Raw genomic sequence first — 19,646 nt, forward strand, 5'->3', positions numbered from 1 at the left:
TTAATCCTTTGAAAATGTACAGCTTCTTAGGAAAGAGTTCCCCGATTTTCCAACTCCCCGTGGAAATTTCACTGGGACCATCCGCCGCAGCCTCTCTCCAGCTGAGCTCTCTCTATATGGTAAATAAATCATGTGAACAACAGTCCCCAATTTCACATTAATTGTTTGGAAATCTCCACAACATCAAACATTTTGTTAAAAGTCTAGAAAAAAATAAGTGTAGCTCTTTTGTTGTCATTGTCATTGTTTTGCTTCAGAGTGATTTGTTCTAAATACAGCTTAACAGGCAGATGACTGGTTTGTGACTAGAGTATCTTTTCTGAGATGAAAAAGCAATACAAATGCTCCCCAAAAGGATGCCAACCAGCCACAAAGCAACACGGGGACCATGGAATGGGTGCACCTGGGGAAATCCTTATCACAAATTGGATTGACAGGGAGGGCTCGGTTCCTTCCCAGCACACGTGCTTCTGAAAAGCTGAAAGGGAATCACAATGCTTTAGGAACGAGATCTGGGAATTGCCTATATATGAGAGTTTCAAATTGCTCAGGCATTAAGAGAATAAGAACATGAAATGCAAATATTGCAGAAATAAAGGGGGGAGAAGATAGGGCACAAAACTCATAATCACTAAGAAATGGAAGCGGAATCTGGAGCCATACACTGGGATTAGACTGGGGGAGATTGCTTGTTCCTGGAGGGCCACTCAACTTTATCCCTGCCTTTCACTGGTGACTTCCGCGCATCTGAACAGAAATGGGCAGATCGGGGATTCCTTCAGCATTTGGTGGAGTGTGGATGTGGAAAACCTATTTAGATCCTTGTTGATCGAGATCTCTCTCACTTATGAAAAAAATTACCAGACTGAAAAGAGAAGTAAAAGCCAAACTATATTTGTCTGCAAGAGTTGCTGTAGAGGTTAAAAATTAAGGGCTTTAGTTAGTTATGCAATGGCCCCTTGGCTCTTCTAGAAATTTAAGATGCCTCTTTAATGTCTCTATTACCTCGAACTCTTCAATGGCATGAAGTGAAAACAGTGTACTTCATTCCACAAAACTCACCTAGAAGTGTGGTCAGATTTCTTTAGGGTTCTCTGATGTTAACTTTCCATTATAGAGTCTGCCTTGTAAGTAAAATTATGACAAATTATACCCATGCTTTCATTTTCATAGAAGGATTCCAAAATCCCTCTTTTAAAGTGTTTCTATCCAATCATGCCCCCCACCGAAAAAAAAAATCATGTTATTATTATTCTGATGTACCTACTCCCTTAAAGCTATGGACACGAGCATTAAGTTATTGATTTTTCAAAGTTACAGGCATAGTTCATGCTGGCTTCTGGAGATGAGAACACTGAGCCTCACTGAAGTGAGGAGACAGACTAAAAACTTCAGACAAGCAGTTTTATGGTCAAGTCAAGGGGTTGAATATCAGCCTGAGTTCTTTCTACATTCCTTTGTCCTCTTCATGCTCTGGGGGAGGAAGAAAGATTGGGCTGTTTGTACTGGCTGGTATAATGCAGCTTAAACCTTGGGGTACCAGGATCGAAGCAATCAGCCCTATTGACTCTTCTCCACAGAAAGGAAGAGCTTGTTCATAAAAATGAACAATGGGAGCTTGTACAGTGTCCCCTATTAGCTCCTGTATTTTCTCTTTCTCCTCACTCCATAGAGCATATTAAATATTAAGAAGGAAGCAAAGTGTTCCTTGCACAGAGCTATGAGGGATACACTGATTAGCACATTGGAGTGGGAGGCCGGAGTCCTGGATCAGGAGGTTAAACATCGCCTGCGGCTGTTAGGAACCAGGGGCTGCTTCATTACCCTTCACCTCCACCCCGATCATTGCTTTCTAGAGTGGAAACAACCCTGCCCCACGATTTTTGCTGACTCGACTTCCATTCTCCATCATGGTGTTGTCTACAAATCCCATGGAACTCTCACCACGGGGTTCCTTATGCAGGCCATGGGCCCTGCGCCTTCCAGACTGCCAGGCTACAGAGAAAAGAGAAGCCATTCTCTTCTTACTCAGAGTGAGGGCTCAGCTACTGGTGAGACCCGTGCTGGCTCTTGCGACCAGCTGAAGTGGTCTGAGCCTCAATTGCTTCCTATGTCACACAGAGCTCCGGCCACTATCTCTAAGCATGATTAAGAATATCAGATGAGAGGCACCTGGGTGGCTCAGTAGGTTAAAGTCTCTGCCTTTGGCTTAGGTCATGATTCCAGGGTGCTGGGATCGAGCCCCCCACATCAGGCTCTCTGCTTTACAGGGAGCCTGCTTCCTCCTCTCTCTCTGTCTGCCTCTCTGCCTACTTGTGATCTCTCTGTCAAATAAATAAATAAAATCTTTAAAAAAATATATCAGATGAAAGTCTATGTAACATGATTTGAAAACTGCCTGGCTCATAATAAAATGGCAATAATACTTGCTATTTGGTGTCATTATTCTTCAAATGTGTTCAATAATGCTTCTGAAATCATTCCAGGACCACATTGGGAACAACTAGGCAAAGACCTCTGCCCTCAAAATTAGAAGGACTTTTCCTTAAAAGGTTGACCCCCATTTTCCCTTGGTGGCTCTGGAAACATTTGTATATACCCTACGGTTCTACTATTCTCTATGCAGCTGGCCCTGACATGAGCCGGGCTCCTACCCTGGAATTCTTTGTCTTTTCACCGGAAGCTAAAAATGAAAGGCTCAGATATGCTAGTGATCCCTGGAAGAGCAAAGCAAAAACAGTAATACTAATTAGTAGCTACCAGAGCTGTTCAGCATGGCAATAAGCTGTAAATTTATGGTTTTGTTAAGAGTCAGGATACATTTGAAATCTTTTATATAATATTAGATATGAAAATACACACCATCTGGACCTCTTGCTGGTAGCCTTGAAATGTCTACATCTCACAGGAATCAAACCCATTTTACCTGCTAGGGAATAAAACACCTGTTTCACATATTACTTCACACTGGGTGATGAACATTTCTACCATCTCCAGCCAGAAAGAAAAAATGAAACTGTGGCTTCACATTGTTTAGTAGATTTTAAAAAGCTAGCAGGGTTGGGGGTTGTTCTACTATCTGGGAGGCAGAAGGCTCTGCAAATCGCTCCCGTATTAATAGTCGCTCCCTAATAATTGGGGGGAGTTCTCTGTAGCCCCTGCTTAGTATCGATAAAAATGCATTTCCCTCTCATTATAAATCTGTTTATGAAAACACTTAGTGAAATGAGCCAACTGTATCTTGGCTGCTTGTTGCATCTTGTAATGGATGGTCCCAAAGTGGATAGAAGGCTGTAATTCACTGGAGGAACTCTGCTGATGACATCAAATAGTTGAACAGTTTATGAATAGCCCTAGAATCTTCAGAGAGAAAGAGGCTTTGCATGCTTTCTAGGACATCTGTTGTTATTCTATAGATATCCTCTTGCAAACTTCCACAAAAAAAGAAAAAGAGATTCCTTAGCACATCTCTCCTTTGCACTTTCCATAAATCCTTTTGTTCTTCAGCTCCAATCTAAGTGCCCTCCCAGAGATTAAGGCTGCAGTTTTTTGAAACATAATCACAATATCATTATCTCTTTTAAAAATATCACAATGGTTTCTTAATGTCTTCAAATATCCAGTTAGTTGTTAACATTTCCAATTGTCTCATGATTTTTTTGAAGTTTATTTGTTCGAAGCAGAATCCAAATATTTCCAGATACATACATTACTATTTTCTTTCCATTTATTCCTTGCATGGTTATTTGTCCTGTAGAGATTCCCCACAGTCTGTATTTTTCAGATTGCATCCCTGTGGTGTCCTTGAACATGTTCTTATGTCCTCTGCATTTTGTAAATATTAGTACGTAGTATATATGCACATTTTGGATATTCTTTACTAAGTCTCATTGGCAGTATTTCTCCTTCTAGCAGGAAGAATCCAAGTGTCTATTTGCTTCTGTTAATGTCATGTCAACCATCATTATCGACCAATATCAAGATTTAGTAGTTGCACCCTTGAAAAATATTCTGATTCCCCATGTATGAACAGTAATAATTTGATAAAGAGAAAAATTTCCCCGATCGATTAGTGGTCATTCAGTAGTACAGGTCATATAGGAAAGGCAAGATAAAATATTTGATTTTTCCCTCTTATTTATCAGTTTTCAAAATAGTTTTCTAGCATAGTCTAATGGTTATTTTTTTAAGTGTCATTGTAAAATGGGTTTAAACAGTTTCTAAATGTTTTCTACATTTGAAGTTTTATATATTTTGAGGATTTTTTCTGACAAGGAGACTTTTGACCTGTTGCTAGTAATCTTGGATTGCTTCTTTGTTAACTGCTACAGGACATTCCAGACTCATTTTATGCACATTCTGCCTCAGAGCTGAAATCAGTGACTTCTTGAGGTTTCCAGACTCCTTTAGTGGTAACTGGTGTTTGGATACCATAATCTGGACACTAGGACTAATCATTGGTACTGGGTTGGGAGATGTTTCTAGGTCTTCCTGGTAGACTAGGTGATATATGCATACCATTACTTCATAGAGATGCTTCCAATTCAAATTCAGGACCACAGAATTTTTACTTAAATTCTTTAATCCTAAGTATGTGTCTGATTTAAGAATCCTGGGTCTCAACTAGGCCAGAAATGATGGAATTGGACTATCTCATAACTATTCAATTGTTTTATCCCTCAGTATATTCACAGCAGGGTAAGAATAGCAATACTTACACTACCAACAATAAAATGATTACCAAGAATAGATAATTGTTTTAAATTCTTTTTGTACATAACTATATCCTATTAGAATTGTCAAATTACAGTGTTTTACTATATCACTTGGAATTGTTTCTCTCTTTGTTGCTATACCACCAACCGGAAATACATTAGGTCTATTTGTTTCATTTTTTTTATAAAAATACTTCTAAAAACTTATCTTTATTTTATAATTGCATAAAATATTTACAGGGTGCCAAAGCCAAATCTACAAATAAGGCAAATTCAATAAAGTCTAGCATCTATCTCTGTTCCCTATGCCCTCCCTCTTTCTGTAAACCAAATGCAAAGTGTTTTTTTAATTAGTTCCCCATAGGTTATTATATATTTAAAAAAATCAAATTATAGTTTAACCCTTCAGTTTCTGGTTTATTAAATGTAAGTTTAATGTAAGTTAAATGTCAATTCATTAAATAAATAAATAAAACCTCATATATATATATGTACATATGACATATACCTATTTGTCCCTCTTTAAATAAACAGTTGCTTAATATACACATTTTTATCTTCTTTGCTTTTTTTTACTTCAAGTGTAACTTGAACATCACTTCATAGTAATATATAAATTTATTTCTTATTTCTTTTAATTTATAAACGAGTAAAAACCATCTTAAGACTTTAGATCACTAGACATGTCTTATCCTCTAAACTTAGCTTCCATCCATGCTTTCAAAATATTTGGTTACTTATTCGATGTTGAAAGGATGGCTTAGAAATAAGATCCTGTAAACTCTTTAATAGTTTGTTCTTTGTTTTTTTTTCCCCACCAAATACAAATAATAGTCTGCTCCAATGTTTAATCATTTTTCATCTTCTAGAAGTCATCCCATGTGGCGGTTCTAAATCCTGTGAGCTTCAGTATACTCAGTTACAGAAATTATCTTTTCTGTATTTCTAAATGTCCTCAACATTCTCTTTCCACTTTTAGTAATTCCAAAGCTAAAACTCTACACATTTAACCTTTGCTTTCAAAAAGCAAACAGTTCCATAGAAATTTTCAGTCCACACAGTGTAGACACGAAGAGCCTATATTTGGGAAACTACCACACATGAGCACAGATACGATGTAAGATGTCTGAGGAAAGAGTGACTACTTCAAGCAGATTTTTCCTTGGCTAGCTGGACTTGGTGTACTTGGCCTCCCAGTCCCCATCTTTTTATCTCTATTCCCAGTTATGTCTTATTCTTAGGAAGACTTCTAGAGGCCAGTTCCCACTGCTCCCTCAGTGAGTTTTTTCAGTTACCACCTATTTTTCTTCTTTCTCATTATGAAAGGTATATTCATTGCAGAAACTTTAGAAAATATAGGAGAGTAAATAGATTAAAGAAAGCCCTCAATATCATTAAAAAGCACAAACATTGCAAATGCCATCATGGGCTTCATTCTGCTCTTTCCTGAAGAATACATATAATGTATATGTAATATACATATTGCATAGAGTACCAATATATAATACACATACATATTATGTGACAAATATAATATCAATTTATATATTGCAAAGATCTCTTTTCACTATATTTCATTTTATGAGAGGATTTTCCAATAATTCTCCTCCACGTAAATCTCAATCTCAGAGTCCATTTCCTTGAGTTCCTAAGACATTATATTTTCACATGTTTATGGTTACTTGAGGTGATCCTGATTATACCTTTCATTCATTTTTTGTTGCTTGGGTTCTTTGATTTTTTTCTTGATTTGTGAATCTTTACATATTCTGGAAATTAATTCTTTGTTAATTTTATTACAACTATCTTCTTTCACTTTGTGACTTATCTTCTCATACTCTTTATGGTGATCTTATTTTTATGGTAGTTTAATTTGTCAATCATTTCTCATGTAGTCAGTATTTTTGTGTTTTATTTAAGAAAGACTTCATACACTGAGTTCAGAAATATTTTCTCCATAATTATTTTTAATGTTATATTTTGTCCTTCACATAGTCTTTCAGAGACAGTATCTCAAAGGTAGTTGTTAATGAAAATCTTTTTTGTGAAGTGTTTTTATGGAACCAGGTTTGCAGAGGGAAAATAGGGAAATCCTGGGATAGGTTCAAAATTTTATTTTTACAAATATGGTGTGTATGTCAAAATTTTTCAATTCCATTAAATTATCAAGGTTTAATCTTTAGGAAATTTACTGTAAGGAGTGCTAGATGAGGGTTTGATTTTATATTTCTAAAAGGATCCCAAATCCATACGTCTTGTTAAGCTCTCTTATTTCTACTAAATTATCCATAATTTGGGGAAGTTTTCCTGTATTGGAATCACATACTTTTCGAAAATGATCATTTTGTTTCTTTGTCTATGGCTCTTATATATTCAGATCCTTTTGTTTGTTTTATTCCACAGGTGGGTAGTGGGCATTTTTATGTTGTTCCTTATTTTAGAGGAATATTCTCAACATTAAGAAAGATATTTGCTTAACTTTTTCAGTGACAGCATTTATCAGGCTAAACTACAACTGTATTCCTATTTTGTTTGCTAAGGGAATGTTTAATCATTATTGAGTGCTGAAATTTATCAAATGCTTGGGTTTGCATATATCAAAAACTATATATATTTATATAAGAAATCTCTTAATGGTATAATTTACATTTATTCAGTTTTCTAATGTTATATAGTTCTTATATAAATATGATAAATTCAACCTGATCATGATGTATTATCTTTTTATATGCTCCTGAATCATTTTAACCAAATATTATTTTAAAAGTTTTTACCTATATTCACATTAAAATGACTTATATTCTCCTTCGTCTAAATTTGATATTAAATCTTTACTACATTCATAAATTGAATTGGAAAATATCTGTTTTTTCCCCTATATTTTGGAAAGTTTCAGGTAAATTTGGAATTACTGTTTTAAAAGTTTATAGACTCACTTAAAAAACCGTCTGGGATTGGCATTTTCTTATAGAAATATTTTAACTACTGATTAATTTCTTTAGAGGTTATTGGTTTATACAGACTTCTTCTTGAAAATGTTGAATAAGTTACATTTTTCTTGAGAAAGTTGAGAAAGTTACATTTTTTTCTAGAAATTTTCACGTTTTATCTTAGGTTTAAGTTTATTGCTAGTATGTAGTGGTTCTATTTTTGCTTAAAAATAACGTGTTTTCTTTGATTGCGATATTCCATGAAGTCCAGAATCACACATTTTTTAGTTGTCCTTTTCAAATAGTCAAGTTTCACTAATTTTTTGGCCATTTGGGACAGGTATATTGAAACATTCCACGATAATCATGGATATGTAATTTTCTTCTAGGTTTCTACCAAATATTGATTATTATTTTAAGATATTTAATGATGCACAGATATTTAGAATTTTTTTTTATCTTCCTGGAAAATTGAACCTTTAGTCCAAGAGACCTGGCATTAGACTCATCTAATGACTTTTGGGTAGGCAGAGTTCTAAAATATCCCCAAGATATCCTTCCTCCTTGTTGTACACACCGTACACAATTCCTAGGACTGAGAATTTGCTGTTTTTTACCCCATGTTTATGTTATGGGGCATTTGACCTCAAGATAAGGAGACGAAAGATGATGTGGGTGCACCTATCTTAATCACACAACCTTTTCAAAGCAGAAGTTTCTCTGGCTGGGAGCAGAAGCAGAAGCCAGAGGAATTTAAAATGTCAGAGATGTGATACAAGGGAAGTTCTCTGTTGCTGAGATGTGAAGGACCCGAGGGCAAGGACCTGAAAGTATCTCTCAGAACTGAAAATGGTCCCTATTTATCAGCCAGCAAAACAACAGGAATCTCAACACCAAGGAAATAAGTTCTGCCAGCAATCAGAAGATGCTTGTAGCAAAGCTCTCCCTAGTCAAGATGGAGATGCATCTTGCTAATACCTTGATTTCAGCTTTATGAAGCCCTGTGAATACAAAGAATAGCCTTGCTGTGCCAGACTTCTAATCCATGGAAACTATGAGATAATAAATTGGTGTTTTCTTAAGCCTGAGTTTGTGACAATTTGTTATACAGCAACAGAAAATCAACACACTCTCTTTATCCTTCAGAATTTTTTTTTGGTCTCAGCATCTATTTTGTTTGTTATTATTATAGTTATACCTTTTGTTAGTATTCTGGGTGTATGTTTTCCATCTCTTTATTTTCAACCTTCCCATATTCTTATATTTCGAGTGTTATTTTGTAAGCAGTGTATACTGAATTTTTAAATTCCAAACTGAAAATCTTTTTTTTTAACTTGACAATTTTATCCAAATACATTTATTGTAATTACTAATGTATTTGAAATGAGATCTACCATGTTATTTTCTGTACTTTTTTTTTTTAAGATTTTATTTATTTATTTGTCAGAGACAGTGAGCACAGGCACACAAAGTGGCAGGCAGAGGCAGAGGGAGAAGCAGGCTCCCTGCTGAGCAAGGAGCTGGATGTGGGACTTGATCCAAGGACGCTGGGATTATGACCTGAGCCAAAGGCAGCTGCTTAACCCACTGAGCCACCCAGGCGTCCCTTTCTGTGCTTTTTTAATGCTTATTTTCCTCTCCTTCCTGTAAAGAAATGATGTTTTAGCATTTGCTTTTTATTTTGTCTGGTTCTTATTTAATGTTTCCTCCTATCTTGGTTGGAGGTTATATACTGTAATTCTATTCTTTTAGTGGTTATCCTTGAAATTTTACTATGCATATTTAATAAAAATATGGGACTTACCATGAATTTGTCATTCTTGTGTAAGAATGAATGAAAATTTTCTTACTTTGTTCAAATTTAGCAAATGTTTAACCAGAGCGAGAAGCTTCCCACTGATTCTTTGCCTTCTCACCTCACCTTATCTGATGTCTTCCTCTTTTCCCACCTGTGCTCTATCCATGCTGATGTCATTTTATGCAAGAGGGCTCAGATTTCAGAATTCTTGCTTGTTAGATGCCACTGTTCAAGTTATTTATTCTCTTTGGGCTTTACTTTGTTCATCTATAAAATGGGAATAATAAAACCTAGCTTATTGGGGGTTTTGTGAGGAATAAATAAGATAATATATGTATAGCTCTTAGATAAATGCTTAGAACTCAATGAAATCATTGTTTTTATTCAGTATTGATTTTCTTTTTTGTATCATTCCTTCCTTTGCTGATACAAGTTCTTTCTTCTTTTAAGAGTATATGCATGTTTCTGTTTCTGTGTTCATATCATATTCCATCTTGTCTCACTAAATTATATCCTCAAATTAGTCAGCCTATTAGGGGTCTTTATGTATAGAATTTAGAGTGTGAAGGCTATCTTAGACAAGTGGAAAGGGGTCCCTAGGGAGCATCATTCTGCATGTTCTCATAATATTTTTGAATGTAACATGCCATGGAATGAGTGAGCAGCAGTATGTGATAACCCTGAGGAAAGTATTATCACCATTAACAGCTAAGAAGGACAGGACAACTTTAGGAAGCTTATGTAAATTGGATACAATACAATTTTTAACCTATGTATTTGGACTTTAGTAAAAGCCAAGTAGAGAGCACTGTTCCAAAAAAGGCTTTCAAAAAAGGCTCATGAGATTTTAGTAGCTTTCTAAATTTGACCATGAATGCTTATACCTTTTAATTTAGTGGACATGAAATGCTTGGCTTCTAAGTAACATGTTGTAAGAAGGTTATTTCTGGACCTTCTCTGCATGTAATGTATAAAATTAGCATCCTTTGTTGGCAACTGAACCTTTTTGTTTTATAGCTAACCCAACTCATCAGACTGTTATAAGTGAAGACTAATTAAATGGTCTTCTGCTTCCAGTTTGAACTCCTTAACAGCACAGACTCTTAGAGGTCAAAATTTGAGTGGCATCAGTCAAATAAACCATTAGCAGTAAGTAGAAGTACATACAGTGCATAAAAGTACATACAGTTTAAACAATAACAACAACAATAGAATTACTGCTTACCATTGCATTAAAGCCACGATTCAATTATAATGGTCAATCCTCAAAGATTCAACCTAATAAAAAAAAAAAAAAGGACATCTGTTTAAAGAATGTCTTGGACCCTCATATTTCTTTTCTTTTCTTTTTTTAAAGATTTTATTTATTTATTTATTTATTTGAGAGAGAGGGAGAGAAAGCACAAACTATGGGAGAGGCAGAGGGAGAAGCAGACTCCCTGCTAGGTTGGGAGCCTGACTTGGGGCTCAATCCCAGGACCCTGGGGTCATGACCTGAGCTGAAGGCAGCTGCTTAACTGACTGAGCCACCCAGGTGCCCCTTGGACCCTCACATTTCTATCTTTGCTGAAACTGACCAGCTGCACTGGAAGCAACCAAATGTCTGCCTTCGGTAAGAACAATGAAAAACACCCCCACCATTGCCAAGATAGTGAAAACCCATGTGGGTGGGGAAGCCGATGCTGTTAAAAAGAATACAAAGTGTTGCTAACAATAGCATAAAGAGACATGTCCAAGGCCTCCACTGCCAGGGGCAGGTAGGAGAGTTCTTTGAAGACTGAAAGACACAGAGAAAACCAGGTTGTTTTCATTTTTCAAGGAACTGGGAACATTAACAGGCAGGGAAATGTTGAATGTGGGAATAGACAAACAATACAACAAGGTTTCATTGTATTTCTCCTTTCAAAAGTTCCACCCAAATGAGAAAAATTAATCATCCTACAGCAGGACCTCATGAAGAAGAGGGGAAGTTGGGGTGCTTGAAGAGGAGAGGTACATGAAGGAGCTATGCTTGTTTTGTTTTTAGAAATCTGTATAGTGTGGGTGCCTTCACTCCAAGGTATTTTTTTTTTTTTAAGATTTTATTTTTAGAGAGAGAGAGAGAGAGAATGCAAGCCGGGAGGAGTGGGGGAGCTGGCGGGAGAGGCAGAGGGAGAGAAAGAATCCCAAGCAGACTCCAGGTGGGGCATGTAGACCCACCGGAGGCTCCATCCCAGGACCCTGAGATCATGACCTGAGCTGAAAGAGTCCAACGCTCAACTGACTGAGCCACCCAGGTGCCCTCACTCGAAGGCATTTTGAATCATTAACTGTATTTAATTATTCTCCCCAACAGCCTTGTGAGGCAACATCATTTTTCAGATAAGGAAATGAAGCTAAGGTAGATTTAAGAAATAGTAATCATAATACTCCTATCATTTGCCTGGTATTAACAATGCCTGAAACATTGAATCACTGAATTGGAAAACACTATCTCACTAAATACAAGCAATAGTCACAGGGATAGGTCCCAATGTTACAAATTAGAGATGGAAGTAGAAGGGTATAATAATTGCAAGTTGCAACGGAATACTAGAGTCAGCATTTGAACCCAATCTTGTTGGATTCCAAAGCCTTGTTCTCTTTCACAGAGTTCTCTAATCTCTAAATCTCTCCCTATGGACTATATTGTTTCTATGTTTAGGAAACTCCAAGGGTGACAAGTATGCAATAGTCAGTAACATTCCTGTTTGCTCCACATCAACGGTGGGGTTATTACTCAGGTGCACCCTCTTGAGGTTGGAGGAGGTTGGTAGCTCTATAATGAGCTACTATCACTGCTTATGGCCTGATGTTAAACACAGGGACGACCCCAGTAGATTCTATCTTTGTGGCTCCTACCACAGGTGCTGGAGTCTGTGGTGTGGCCCATCCTAATAACCCTCAGTGTTCTGCTTTAGTTGTTACACCTGCCCTTGGAGTAAATGGCTACTCAAACCTCGAAGTTGTTTTCAAGTGGTCAAGGAGGACAATGCTCCAGGGTTGTAATAGTTGCCAGGGACCCTGGTGTTCTTTGTTGTCATTCATATTTCTCTTTCTTCAAGGTACAAGCCTGCCTTTTCTTCTTGAATCACTGAATGCAGCCCAGGCTCTTTCTGCCATCTTGGCATCTCATGTTGCCTGAATCTGAGCCTTAGGGGTATTTGTTTCTCTAACCAATGATTTTCTGAAAATTCCGTATCGTATGGTAGAGGCGTTTTTGTTTTTTGTTTTTTGGGTTTTTTTTCTGCTATAGGCTCAGCAGGAAAGAAATGCAGTATTTTCCCTATTTCTTTCAGATGAGAGACAACAGCACATTTTCTAAAGGACTGGCTTCTTGCTGAGGGGGGTGGTGATGCAGGGAGTTGATAACAGTGTATATTTCAGAACAAGTAGAGAATGTGAATCCTGGGTCCACTACTCTTTGACCTTGTGCAAGTTACTGAATCTCCCTGTGCTTCAGTTTTTTTCATTTGTCAAATGGAGATAATATAAGTATTTACTTCATAGGATTGTTGTGTGCATTAAAGGAGTTAAAAGTAAGTGAAATATACTGTTCTCTCAATAACATAAACAGAAGTTCTATCAAGTGTGCCCACTATATTGTCATAAGGAAGGGTGGGATGAAGCTGTGTACTTCAAGGACTTATAAGGTTAGCCTGACTATGAATGATTCTGAAGAATGGGAAGAAGAGAGAAAATTATGAGCACTACAGGGGACAGAAACCAGATTACCATGTGTGATATAATAAGATATATATTTGGGTTTTGTCCCAAGTTCCTGGCACAAAGCTCCTAAAACCCTTGGGATATGTGGGGTGATAAGAGTCTTTTGAATGCTAATGAGATGATTGCTAGCTGAAGATGAAGTTGGTCACTAGAAAAACCAAGCATGATTAGGGGATTAGAGCTTTAAGCTTCAACTCTGAGTTCTAAGGAGGGGAGAGGGTCTGGAGTTGAGTTAATTACCAGTGGCCAAAGGATTTTATCCATCATTCCTATATAATGAAACCTCCATAATACTCCCAAAATGACAGGGGTTGGAAAGCTTCTGAGTTGGTGAACACATCAAGATCCTGGGAGGGCGATACACCCAGAAAGCACATGTAAGCTGCCCACATACCCTCATTTCACACCTTGCCCTGCACATCTCTTCCATTTGACTAATTTTGAGTTGCATCCTTTATAATAGAATGGTAAGGGCAAGTAAATGTTTTCCAGGGTTTTATGAACTGTTCTAGCAAATTATAAAACCTGAAGATGGGGTCATGGAGACTTCTAATTTATAGCCAGTTGTTTAGAAGTACATGTGACAACCTGGAACTTGCAACTGGTTTCTGAAAGAAGGACAATCTTGCATGACTAAGCCCTTAAATTGTAGAGGTCTGCTGTTATTTCAGATAGTTAGTATTAAAATTGAACTGATTTGTGTTGAAAATAGGGCAGACTATGTGAACTCCCACAGGAAGTCACGCTGTATGGTACTGGTGTAGACCAGGTTCTCAGGCATCACTGTCTTAAAGGCTCCAGAGGTGGAGCTTGTTATGGAGAGAGTGGAATGACCCCAGAGCTGGAATTTCAAAGAATCCATACAGGTCTGAGCAAAAAACTACACAGGGGCCTGAGAACTTAGGTTCTCCTTCATTACTCTGGATTATGTAAATCCCTAAGATTTTATGTCATTAAAGGTAAGAGAAAAGAGCCTTTGAAGTTGAAAATTGACTAATGTTGGATTTCTCATCAATTTTGCTGAGTGGTGACTAGATCTGGATTTAATTTGATTTATTTAAAACAAACTGAAGGAATGTGACCTTTTTTGTTCTCAAATCTATCAGTTACATTGATCTTCCCTATTATTTAATCCTGCTGCTTTGTAAATACCAGGGACCACTGTAATGCTTGGATAATTTTGCTAAGCACTATGGAATTTCATCTTGAGTTGTGGGAAACAGGAAGAAGCTAAGCAGCACCCAAGTATGTCAGTAGAAGAGACCTATTATTTTATATAAAAATTTGCCTTTCTAGTGATGTCAAACTTGAGGTAGTGGGATATCTATTGCCTTCCTATCCCCTTTTGATGCCATAAGAGAGAATTCTCATAAAGATGAAGGACCCTTAGGGAGGAGCTTCTGAAAGGTATTTCTGCTGCTTTAAGCACTGAACTTGGCTTTTGGTTCATACACCCAATATGGGTAGGTGCTGGGTATTAAAATCCACATTTGTAACATAGACTGCTCAAAGACTACTGCTTTGCTCTACTCCTAGTAACTTACTGAAGCTCTTGGAATAGGTGGGGAGTCTCCATTTTCAATCAATGGACTTTAGTTATCTGAAATCACAGATGTTTGGTTCTCTTCAGAATAGCATAATGGCTAAAAGGGCAGGGGACCAAGCTACATCAGTTTAAATCCTGGGTTAGTTAGTAATTTACTGCCTGTGAAACCTTGAGCAAGTCGTTTAACATCTTTGTACCTCAGTTTCTCCAATCCCCATATTAAAAAGAGACTAATACTAAACAATTACTGTGAGGATTAAACACACAGTGTACTTGTAATTTCTACATACAATGCACTTGTAATAATGTTGACATGTGCTAAGGACTCCACATTGGCTATCATTCTTTTACTATTATCCTCTACCCTGGAGAACTCCTGATGCAGTATTTGTGGTCATGAAGAGATGCATACCTGTGGATTTTGTGGTCTCTACATTGGATATCCACTGCAATGACCCAGCTGGCATTTAGGTTCTGTTCACTGTTAGAGATCAGAGAAGACTAGATATTCTGCGTGGCATGCAGTGTGGACTCTTAGGGTCTATTGTATCAGGAGACAGACAAGATTTCTGGAAGATTGTTGAAGAACCACCTGAAACACAAGTTCACCATGGGGAAGAATCATCACGTACACAGCATGGTGATCAACCCTAGCCAAATGGTTAGAGATAAGGGAAGGGTGATTCCAAAGACATTGGGGAAGATATTCTGTTCTCTCCACTCCTCTTGTTTTTAAATCCTACAAAAATTGAGAGGCTTTGAGGAAAAGCACTGTTTTCATCAACACCTCTGTTAGATTGTTTAGAATTCTCAAGAAATTCTCCAATGTAATGACTCTCCTTTCCCCCAAGAATAGAGGGTGATGCTGGATGGTGATCAACTTTGCTAAGCAAAGAAGACCTGGGAAATACCAGTCAGATTCCTAACAGTTGTCCTTGGAGGAATGTGAATGTTTTTACTGTGCCAGGACCCTTCCAATCTTTTTCTTTCTTTCTTTTCTTTTCTTTTTTCTTTTTCTTTCTTTCTTTTTTTTTTTTTTTTAATTAGGAGGAGAGTATGGGATGTTGGTGAGGACTAAAAGAAAATACAACAGATCATGTTCATTCTGGGTGGTCTAAGTCAATTGAACAAGACCCTTGCTCCAAAGCTTGCAGGCCTAATGACTTTTCAGGGAGACTGGACTGGGTGGCCGGCATTCATAGTTCAAAATTCTAATCAAGGTGTACCAACTTTCAGTTATGGAAGAAAAATAGTTCAGCAGATCTACCCTATAGCATAATGCCACAGCTAACAATACTATAATATAGACTTAAAATCCTAATAGGATAGATCTTAGGTTAAATGTTCTTACCATATGCACCAAAATTTCACAATAATAAATAATAATCATAATGGAGGTGTGAGGAAAGTTTGGGAGGGAATGAATATGTTTATGGCCTTGATGGTGGTGATAGTTCCACAGGTGTATACTTAGCCCCAAACTTGTGAAGTTGTATATATTAAATAATATACAGCTTTCTATGGGTCCAACATACCTTCACAATGTGGTTTTAAAAATAAAGTAAAACAAAGCAAAATAAATCTGTGGTGGAATGTTTTCCTCTGTTCTGTTCCATGTTTTTTTTTTTTTTTTTTTTTTTTTTTTTTTTTTTTCTACATGGGCATCTTTGCCTCTGACCCAAGTCCAGGATGATACCAGAATCCTTAGAAGATAGCCCCACAGGCCATTTGGTTTGGGCCTGTATCTCAAATAGAGTTTTTCCTTGAGGGCTGCAACTGTACGCTCTCCTACCCCCTCTACTCAAACTTCCATTCTGTTCCACCCTCTCCTTTTTTTCACTCTTCCTTCAAAAGAGGCAAGATTTTGTTCACAAAGCCCTGTCTTAAGAGAGAGACATTTATTTTAAGGCTAATACACTCCACCCTTCCAAAAAGAATGAGGCCAAGAAACAGTTACTCTTGGAAGAATAGGAAGCTGATGGTATGCACTATATCTGCTCCAGGCGTGGGATCTGGCTTCCATTGAACTCTGGCCTGTTTTTGCATTGTGACTGGCCACGGGAACCAGAAACCAAAAGTTGAATGCAGCATAGATCATTTACAGAAGATTAGCTCACAATACCCCTGGAAATAAAGAGCTCTAATAGGCCTTGGGGTCAGAAAGCATTCACCTTGGTTACCCTCTAGGCATATTCCTTGGTTGTTATTTTTTTTAAATCCAGTAAAATCTCTTATTCTGGTGACTTACTGATGAATTTCTCTACAAGCCTTCTCCTGAGGAGCTTTTGAGAACTTCCACATATCAAAGCTGTTGAATTATACATTCCTTAAATAGAATGTTTCAGTTTATTGTTGAGTGCCTTGACAGTTGCCCTATTTATCTGATATTGCTAATCTGACTTAATCTAGCTGAACCAGAAGAGAAAAAAAAAAAAGGTTGCTTGGCGCCACAAAATACAAGGGAACACTCTTCTCTTTCTAACTACAAAGCTTGATGCTTAATTGTACAAATATTTGTGGGTTTGGCGAAGGTGAGTGCTAATTTGTTTTAGTACGAACCTGGAAAGGTTCGCAGAGTGCTAAGAAAATAGGACCTAAGTGCTCATGATGTGCTAAATTCTGAGGCGAAGCTGGGGTTCTTGCAGTTAGGACTACAAGTAGGAGCTTGCAGAAAATCTGAAGGGAAACATTTCTGGTGGTTCTCAGGTACATGGCACAGGCAACAAGAAAAACAGGCAAGAACCCGTTCTGAGGGTAAAAAGGCATTTTTTCCCTCTGTATATAGATATGCCTTCATTTGCTTGCTCACCGCATTTGATTTTTACTTTAGAAATTGGTTTAGGGATTATAAGGGAGGGAATGATTTAAGGAGTCATAATGCCTCAACCTGAAAATTAGAATACTCAACAATGAGAAATAATCAAATAATTAAAAATTGCAAATATGCCTTTCTTTATGCATCTCTAAAATAGGTCTACTGTCCCATTAGGAAGATGAATTAGTTAATGACCAGGAAGCACTTAGAGACCTCAGGTGGAAGCTTTATTGTTCTATTGGATTTATTTATCTAAATGTTCTGTATGCTAAGATAGTGCTTCTCAAACTTTAATGTGCATGCAGATCCCAGGGGGTTGTCATTAAAATGGGGGTTCTGAGTCAGCAGGTTTGGGGTGTGGCTTAAGAGTCTGCATTTCTGACAAGTTCCCACTGAGTTCAATACTGCTGGACCATACTTTGAACAGCGAGAGTCTGGAGTCTCTGTTTTTCAAAATCGCCTAGACATTGCAGTGAGCTGGAGAGTTTTTGAAAAACTCCCCAAGGGTGGGGCACCTAACTGGCTCTGTTGACAGAGCACTCAAGTCTTGATCTCAGAGCTGTGAGTTCGAGCTCCATATTGGATGTATAGATTACTTTAAAAAAAGATCTTAAAAAAAAAATGCAACACTCCCTGAGAGTTCTAATTTAATTAGCCTGGGGCCTGGCCCAGATATTGGGATCTGTTAAACACGTGTCCCAGAGGCCCCCTTCTCCTCCTCACCAAATCTAATGGGCAGCCATTTTGAGAGCCACACGGGACCAGTATCCAGATCCATTCCAGAAGGCTGTTGTAGGGGTTAAATGAGATGATGCAGCAAAGTGCTTAGCCTAACCCCTGCCACATGGTGATCCCTCAATAAACCCTGTTATAGGCACCTTTCTCTCGCTGTAATTAGAGCCACCGCCAAGGCACAGACAACACCAGTGCAACAGAACATCTGTTGTGGCAGATGTTAAAGACAGCATCAGGACAGAAGAATCTTTGGCCACCATTAGAAGCTAGTCAATACTGTTATGTGGACAGAATAAGATGGGAAGAAATGGGACAGCTGTAAAGTTATGTGTTACAGCCTCTGAAGATTCTTGGCACTTGAGACAGAACCGTAAAAGGGTGGTTCACAATGGGGAAAAGAGTATGGCAGTTCCTCAAAAAGTTAAAAATAAAACTACTCTATGACCCAGTCATGATACTTTTCGATATATACCCAAAGGATGTGGAAGCAAGATCTGGAAGAGATCTTTGTATGCCCATGCTCATAGCACCATTATACACAATAGTCAAAAGGTGGAAGCCACTCAAGTGTGTCAATGGATGAATGGACAAATAAAATGTGGTAGATATACATGATGGAATAGTATTCAGCTATAAACAAGAAGGAAATTCTGACAGACACTACCACATAGGTGAAGCTTAAAGACATTGCGCTAAGTAAAATAAGGCAGTCACAAGAAGACAAATATTGTATATTCCACTGATGTGAGGGACCTGGAATGACTGCATTTATAGGGATAGAAAACAGAATGGTGATTGCCAGGGGATGGGGCAATGGGTAAAGGTTTGATAAGTAAAGAGTTTAGTTTTGCAAGATGAAAAGAGTTCTGGAGATTGGTTGCACAACAGTGTGACATTCATCAGTAACATTACTGAGCTAGATCCTTAAATGGGTAAGAGGGTAAATTTGATATTATGTGTATTTTATCAAGATTTTAGAAAAATAGTGACGGGAAAAGAAAAGGTCTTCAGAATGAGTGGAAGAGTAAGCAGAGAAATGCTGGCTATTATTGTGAACAGTCCTCTTCCCTAGACTTCAGGGATCTGGAAAGCCCCGGGTCCATAGAGAGGATGTATGTCAAAGCAACTAGCACAGGTATACCTCAGAGATATTGTGGGTTCAGTTCCAGATCATTACATAAAGTAAATATTTCACTAAAGTGAGTCCATCGAATCTTTTGGTTTCCCAGTGCATATAATAGTTATGTTTACACTATATTGTAGTCCATAGAGTGTGCAATACATTATGTCTAAAAAACAATGTACATACCTTAATTAACAAATACTTTAATGTTATAAAATTCTAACCATTGTCTGAGCT

Source organism: Mustela erminea, chromosome 1 (genome assembly GCF_009829155.1).
Source record: "Mustela erminea isolate mMusErm1 chromosome 1, mMusErm1.Pri, whole genome shotgun sequence".
NCBI lineage: Eukaryota > Metazoa > Chordata > Mammalia > Carnivora > Mustelidae > Mustela > Mustela erminea.